The 6,467-nt window shown below is 45.4% G+C and overlaps 1 long non-coding RNA gene across 1 annotated transcript; it reads left to right on the forward strand.

The window, feature by feature from the left end:
- Nucleotides 1-312: 312 nt before the first annotated feature.
- LOC111735568 lies at nucleotides 313-5,754 on the forward strand. The gene is made up of 3 exons (XR_002778854.1): nucleotides 313-1,359; nucleotides 3,788-3,887; nucleotides 5,629-5,754. It is a non-coding gene; the product is annotated as an uncharacterized LOC111735568 (long non-coding RNA).
- Nucleotides 5,755-6,467: the final 713 nt, after the last annotated feature.

Consider the following 6,467-nt stretch of genomic DNA (forward strand, 5'->3'; position numbering starts at 1 on the left):
GAACGCTCACTCGTTCACTCATTCACACACCAGGTGAAAACATCGCCTCTCCCCTTTTGGAAGGCCCCGACCTATGTCTCCCCAACACCGCCACCCTCCCCCACCCCCCTGCCTGGCGAAGCCACCCCTCCCCAGCTCAAATGGCCTGCGTGGTTGAAATCTCGCTGGGGCCTCCAGAAATGTTGCAGAAAAGATGCAAAAATCATACCTGTGAGAAACCAAGCAGCACTCGGACAGTTGGAGAACTCAGATTTATTACTCCGGCGGTCCCAGAGGAGCTAGCGCTCTGAAGATCTGGGCCCAGGCGAGCTCAGTTGCAACATTCCTTATATAGGACTTTTTTGGTATGGGCTGATTGGTTAAGTTGTCCAGGGAGTTGCTATGGGCTAAGGGTAGCTACAAAGAGTTACAAAGCGCTGGGAGTTGCTAGAGGGTGCAGGCACTTACGTTTATCCCTTAGACAGAACAAGCAGGGAAGATGAGTCTTTAGTTAATTTCGGGTATGGCCTATGCAGCACACATATCTACAGAAGCAGAAGGAAGAGCTGATTAGCCTTTCGAGTGAAAATTCCTCTTCACCAGCACCGCAGCGGGCACCTAGCAGCAGTTCCTGAGTCAGCACTTTGGCTCGTTGGGCGCAGACGGTGCTCTTGCTGTCATAGAATGACGTTTGCATCTGGCGTGTCCGCGTTTTTGTGGATGGCAAAATCGTTCACTCTTCCAAACCTGGTGCCTCTCAGACCTACCTGTTTCTCAGGCCTACTTGCCTAGAGCTGCTTTCCATTTCGCCTGTTATGCTTTAGCTATGCTTCTGATTTCAACCCCATAGAAATCGGGGTGTTCGGGTTTATTTCTCGGTCCCGGAAGCCCCGGTTTAGGAGCAGCACCAGGCATCGGTTTGGGGACCGCAGCGACAAGCATTCAGTGGTGTTTTCGGTTCTTTCTCTGTCAGGTTACTTTCTGGGGTCGTTTTGCATTGTCAATGTCCTCAAGTGTGTTTTGCTCTGTGTTCCGTGCGTCGGGTTTGTTTCATTTGGGGTTGGATGTTCACTGTAGAATTTATTTTATTATTCGTATTGAAGTACTACTAACTTCTCCCACTGAGTTTCCTGTGTGTGGCAGCACTCAGCTGCATGCCGTCTGACCGGGTCAGGAGCCCCGCTTGCTCTCAGGCCGGCTGGCGACCGGATCCGGATCCGGATCCGGATCCGTGGTTTCTAGCGGGCAGCGCGGCTCCTTGGGCCCAGCCCGGGTTTCTCATCCGCACTTTCGCCAGTACCATTAGTACCTTCGGGAGCGGTGTCTTTCTTCACAGGGCGCTCGTAACGCCAAAGCAAACGTTTCTCCTTCGCAGGACCGGTAGGTTCCTGTGTGGTCTGTCACCTCTTCGGTCCTCGCCCCACTTGCTGCCCCCTGCCAGCCGCTGCGGGCTCGCAGCCACCTTATTTGCACCGACCCCGCGTTCCGTTAGCATTTTCGCTAGTAGCGACCTGGGCCGCTGTTTTTGTCACGACGCGAATTGGCACCGAACGGGCGGGCGTTTCCCGGGTGGCAGCACCGTCATTCCTCCAACCCCGTTATTTCTTAGTCGCTCACTGCTAGTTTCTCATAGTTTCTTGGTGACTTTCCAAGCGCCTTACCTCTCTAAAGAAAAAGGAAGTTGAGTAGAGTATACATGGTGTCCGGAGTTGCTATAGGGCGCTGAGTCGGAAAAATGTCCAGCGAGGTATAAATAAATGCTCAATAAATGTGAACTGCAATTATTCTTATAATCGTTCTCCTATTGAGATTTCTCTGCGGGGCCGCCGGGCCGGGCGGGGCGGGGCGAGTGGGGCGGGGGATCGAGCTCAGCGGTGTCTGAAAATTTGGAGCATCTTTCCCGGGAGCCCTTTCCTGTAGTGTAATCCCTTCACGTCGCCTCTCTCGTTTCTCTGACCCCGCCCCAACCCTTTCTCTCCTTTTCTTGTTAGGATTGTTTTCGAAATTGTATTTTATTATTAGTTTCAAGTGTTCTCGTTCGGATTTTATGCGCCACCGCTGTAGACCTGGCCTTTGCACGGGGAAGTGCAGAAGCGTTATTTTCATAATCTGTGAGACCACAGGGCGATAGTTGACTTTTTTAGACTCTGAGAGAATTTTTCCAGTGAGAGCCAGGTTAGAAAACCTAGACTTAAAACCAGAGGACTTGTAGCTGTGTGTTGTAAACACTGACGTGTCTTCATTTAAATACTTTGGTTTTCTAATTCGTCCTTTGTGTCTATGAGAAAGGAAATCAGTAAGCATGGGGAGAAATGACATTCCTAAATTCGTTCTGTTGTTTCATCCTCAGTCTTCCTGTTGGTATTTACAAATACTTAATTTCTTCTGGGAATAGATGAAATGTCCCTTGTGTCACTGAATGATAAATCTGTATCAACCCACTCGCCATAATCACTGGCCTAATTTGGAGTCTACAGTTATTTTGAAACAACTCTAAAATCCAAAAGTTTCTGCACACGCACTCGTGTGTGTAAATTTTGGTGCAGAACTCGTTTGACCTGGACTAAGTGAGGTGAGCTAGAGTGGACTCTATATCCAGTTAGCATAAATATTCCCAGACCCCTACATCCCACAGGCAGGGTTCCACTCTTGTAGGGCAAGCACCTGTTATCACTTCATAATTTCCCACATTCTAAATTCCAACGGACATCTGGCCCTCATAATTCCTGAGAAGATTTTGTGCATCTGTAATTTTTCTAGTTACACAGAAATGTCAAACAGAAATGGAATCGTAATGTACATATTATGTACCTAGCTTGTTTTCACTTAGAATCTTGCGTCTATCCCAGGATGACTTTCACTGATAAGTGTATATGGTACATTTTGGATTCAAAATGTTGATTTCTAATATCTAATTCTTAGATCTTCCCGAACATCTGTGTTTTGGCTGTGATCATCTTCAACTTGTGGGATTTTTGTTTCTGTGTATAACACATTGACCAAAAGTTAATTTTGGGTTTCGAGAATATGTATGTTATGAACTTAATGGATATCTTTACATTTCCCTTTAAGTGACCGTACCAAATGTAGTCTTACTTGCATTGTATGAAAAGGTATATTGCCCTCCGATGGGATGATTACTGGTGTAATCAACTAAAATTCGTTTTGAATATGCTAGGCCTTGTGTGTGTGTGTATGTGTGTGTATAATTTAACAATCTTCACTCTCTTATTTGGTGGGAATTTGAACATCAATTTATTCTATTTTCAAAGAAGTTCATGCTAGATTATTCCTGTCATGCTTTCAATATATGTTATGTAACTAAATTTTTCTGGCTTTGGATTCTGTTTAGATTTCATAGGGTCTTACTCCCTACAAACCGTAGGTGAGAGTGAGAGAGCGGCTCACTGAAATTTTAATTACATTCAACTTTTATTTTACTTAAAAAAAATTTATCGTACTTTTATTTTTCAATTACAGTTGACCTTCGATGTTAGTTTATATTAGTTTCAGCCATACAGTACGGTGGTTAAATATTTATGTAATTTACAGTGTGATCCCCCCCACTCCCCCCATAAGGAGTCTAGTAGCCACCTGCCATTATGCCTGGTTATTACAATATTACTGAAGTACAATATGCTGTACTTCACATTCCCGTGACTATTTTGTAACTACCAATTTGTACTTCTTAATCCCTTCACCTTTTACACCCGGCCCCCAACCACCCTCCCATCTGGCAATCGTGCGTTTGTTCTCTGTAGCTATGAGTCTCTTTCTGTTTTATTTGTTCATTTATTTTGTTCTTCAGGTTCTACGTGTCAGCGAGATTATATGGTGTTTGTCTTTCTCTGCCTGACTTATTTCACTTAGCGTAATGCTGTCTGGGACCATCCATGTTGTCACAGATGGTAAGATTTCTTTTTTCATTTTTATGGGCTAGAACTGCATTCATCTTGTAATGTAAATGCAAATGTGGGGACAAAATCCACTAGTTACATTATCCAATTACTGTTTTATGAACCCTTTCCTCAAATATTTTTATATTCTCATGTAATCGTATTAACCGATGTTACCCAATAACCTTAATTAAAAAATACTTTGATATTCTCACCCACCACTATGTTTTGCTTCTATCTGGGTTTTCTTCAAGGCCCCTCACAGTTGGTACCTGTGTGGTTTTGAGTTGCATATGGAAAAAACATGTTAATATGTATGAGACCCAGGTTTTGTGAGGGTCACACATGTCTGTCATGTGTCTTGCATTGTATTTGACATATATTAGGTTTCTATCCTGTATCTAGGAAGTGATACTGTGGGGTAAATATTAAAATCCTAATTTATGTCATAGAAGATGATCTTAATAAGTGGAGATGCCTTCCATCCTCTGGATGGAGCCATGTCCTATAAGACAATTCTTTCAGAAGAAAACCTTATCTGTGGACTTATGCACTTGCACAAGCTTCAGGATCGAAGAGCCTAGCACATGAAGCCCATTGCTAGAGGTAGGATTCTAGGCGATGGCAACCACCATCTAGTCCAGAAAAGCATTTCCCGCCACAGCCAACTGGAGGGTCAAATATTGCAATGACTCTAGGACTACACTGAGCAAAGTGCACTTCTGCACTACCCAGTCCAGCATGCCTATTCAGTTTCATATCTGGAAACAGCCTAAGATTGTGATTATACCTCTTGCGAATATACGACCTAAATATTAAGGATACCGTAATATATTTAATAGAGAAACATGACTATGTATCACACAACAAATCACTGAAGGAGAAGGAAATTAAGTCCTTCTCCTTAAATGTTTGAAATTCAGCACCTTGAATGTTCAGAAGTTAAGTCAAATACAGGCATGTGGTTTATCGGTATGTGTGCATGATTTAAGGCTTTGTCTAGTTCCACAGATGGTTTCTTCATCTGATCCTTCAGTGGTCACCAGGTGCATTCAGTGAAGCAATAGAATAATAAAATAATAATGAGAGAGGAAGAGAGGTGGGGAGGAAGGGAGAGGCAGGGATGCAGGGAGAGAGGGGAGGAGAGGGATGGGGGGAGGGAGAGAGACGGCGATATTTCGCGGGAGTTATTGGCTCGTGATGATGGGCTCTTCACTCCTTTTATTGTGATGAGAGTTCCTTGATCAGAAGCAATAATGTGTGGAATACCATAACCATGATAAAGCATTCTTTAAGGACACAGAAGATAATTGTGGAAGAGACATTGGGTGCCTAAAAGGCAAATCCATATCCAGAGTAAATGTCTATTCCAGTAAGAATAAAAAGCTGCCCCTTCTCTGAGGGTGACCATCCAGTGGTAGCTGGCTAGCTGACGGCCCTGGGGAGTGGCGCCATATGTGGAAGTCAGTGTCAGTGTCGGCTGGTGGAAGACTGAGTACTCAGCAGTGGCCTTAGCTAGGTCGACCTTGGTGAGTGGAAGCCCATATTGCTGAGTAATGCATAACCTTCATTCCTGTCACCATGGCCTCTTTGTTCATGAGTCATTGGAGGACAGGGATGGCTGAGGAAAGAGACCGACAGAACAGGTCCTTCCATCCGCTTCATTAATAAAATCCTCCTCTTCTGATATTACTCTTTGGGGAGCATTCACATGCGACACTGATTAATATCTTTGCATTTTTTGCACATTCAGTGAGACTTGTTGAGATAAGTCTTCCCCAGATTTCTTGACACCGCTGTTCCAATCATGTGCCTTCCAAGTCTCTGACCGGCCAGCCACACCATTGTCCAAGGCCCATAAATCAGTACGTCATCGCACATCTGGCCATTTCTCCTGTCAGGCAAAGCAAACAGCCAGGAGCACCGCTGGAAGTTCTGCTCACTGGAAGATTTCCCTTCACCGCTGTCATTCAGGGCCGACCTAGAGAGGGGCTGCATCGCTTCAGCTGTCCGCATGCCGGTGGTGCGTGCGTATTGTGCAGAACCATTTTAAATGAAGCCTGGGTTTTCCCTTCCTCTGTGAGTCGATGATAGGGAACTGCCAGTGAAGTCGTAGGTGCAGGCTGGGAGAAAGAAGGCAGTGTAGCAGGACTGAGGACTATGGATATCTAGAGCACATCTTCATGAGACTTACCTGTGCCTTCAGGACCTGCTTGGGCCCGATCACGGTATACCACTTCCACTTGATGATGGAGCGCAGCTGTGAAGACCCAGTTTTACGGCTCGGTGGGTCAGATGGCTGCCCAGTTTATGATGGGCAGCTCGAGTAGAGTAGAGAGCTGGATCTGACCTGGACTTGTGGCCAAAGCCTGAGTCAGGACCTGTGGTCCAAAGCATCGGCAAAGCCACGATCGTCTGAGTCGCACTCTGCCAAGGGCGGAGAAGCAAAGAAAGAACAGATGGCTGCTTGAAATTTAGCACAGATATCTGGATGCAAACCGGCCTTCGGGAGAATATTGCTGCCAGGAAGTTTCAAGCTCCGAGAACAAGACTCCCATCCCCTCCTTAACCTTAGCCGTATACAATAAACGC

Source organism: Pteropus vampyrus, unplaced genomic scaffold (assembly GCF_000151845.1).
Source record: "Pteropus vampyrus isolate Shadow unplaced genomic scaffold, Pvam_2.0 Scaffold1000003401, whole genome shotgun sequence".
Taxonomy (NCBI): Eukaryota; Metazoa; Chordata; class Mammalia; order Chiroptera; family Pteropodidae; genus Pteropus; species Pteropus vampyrus.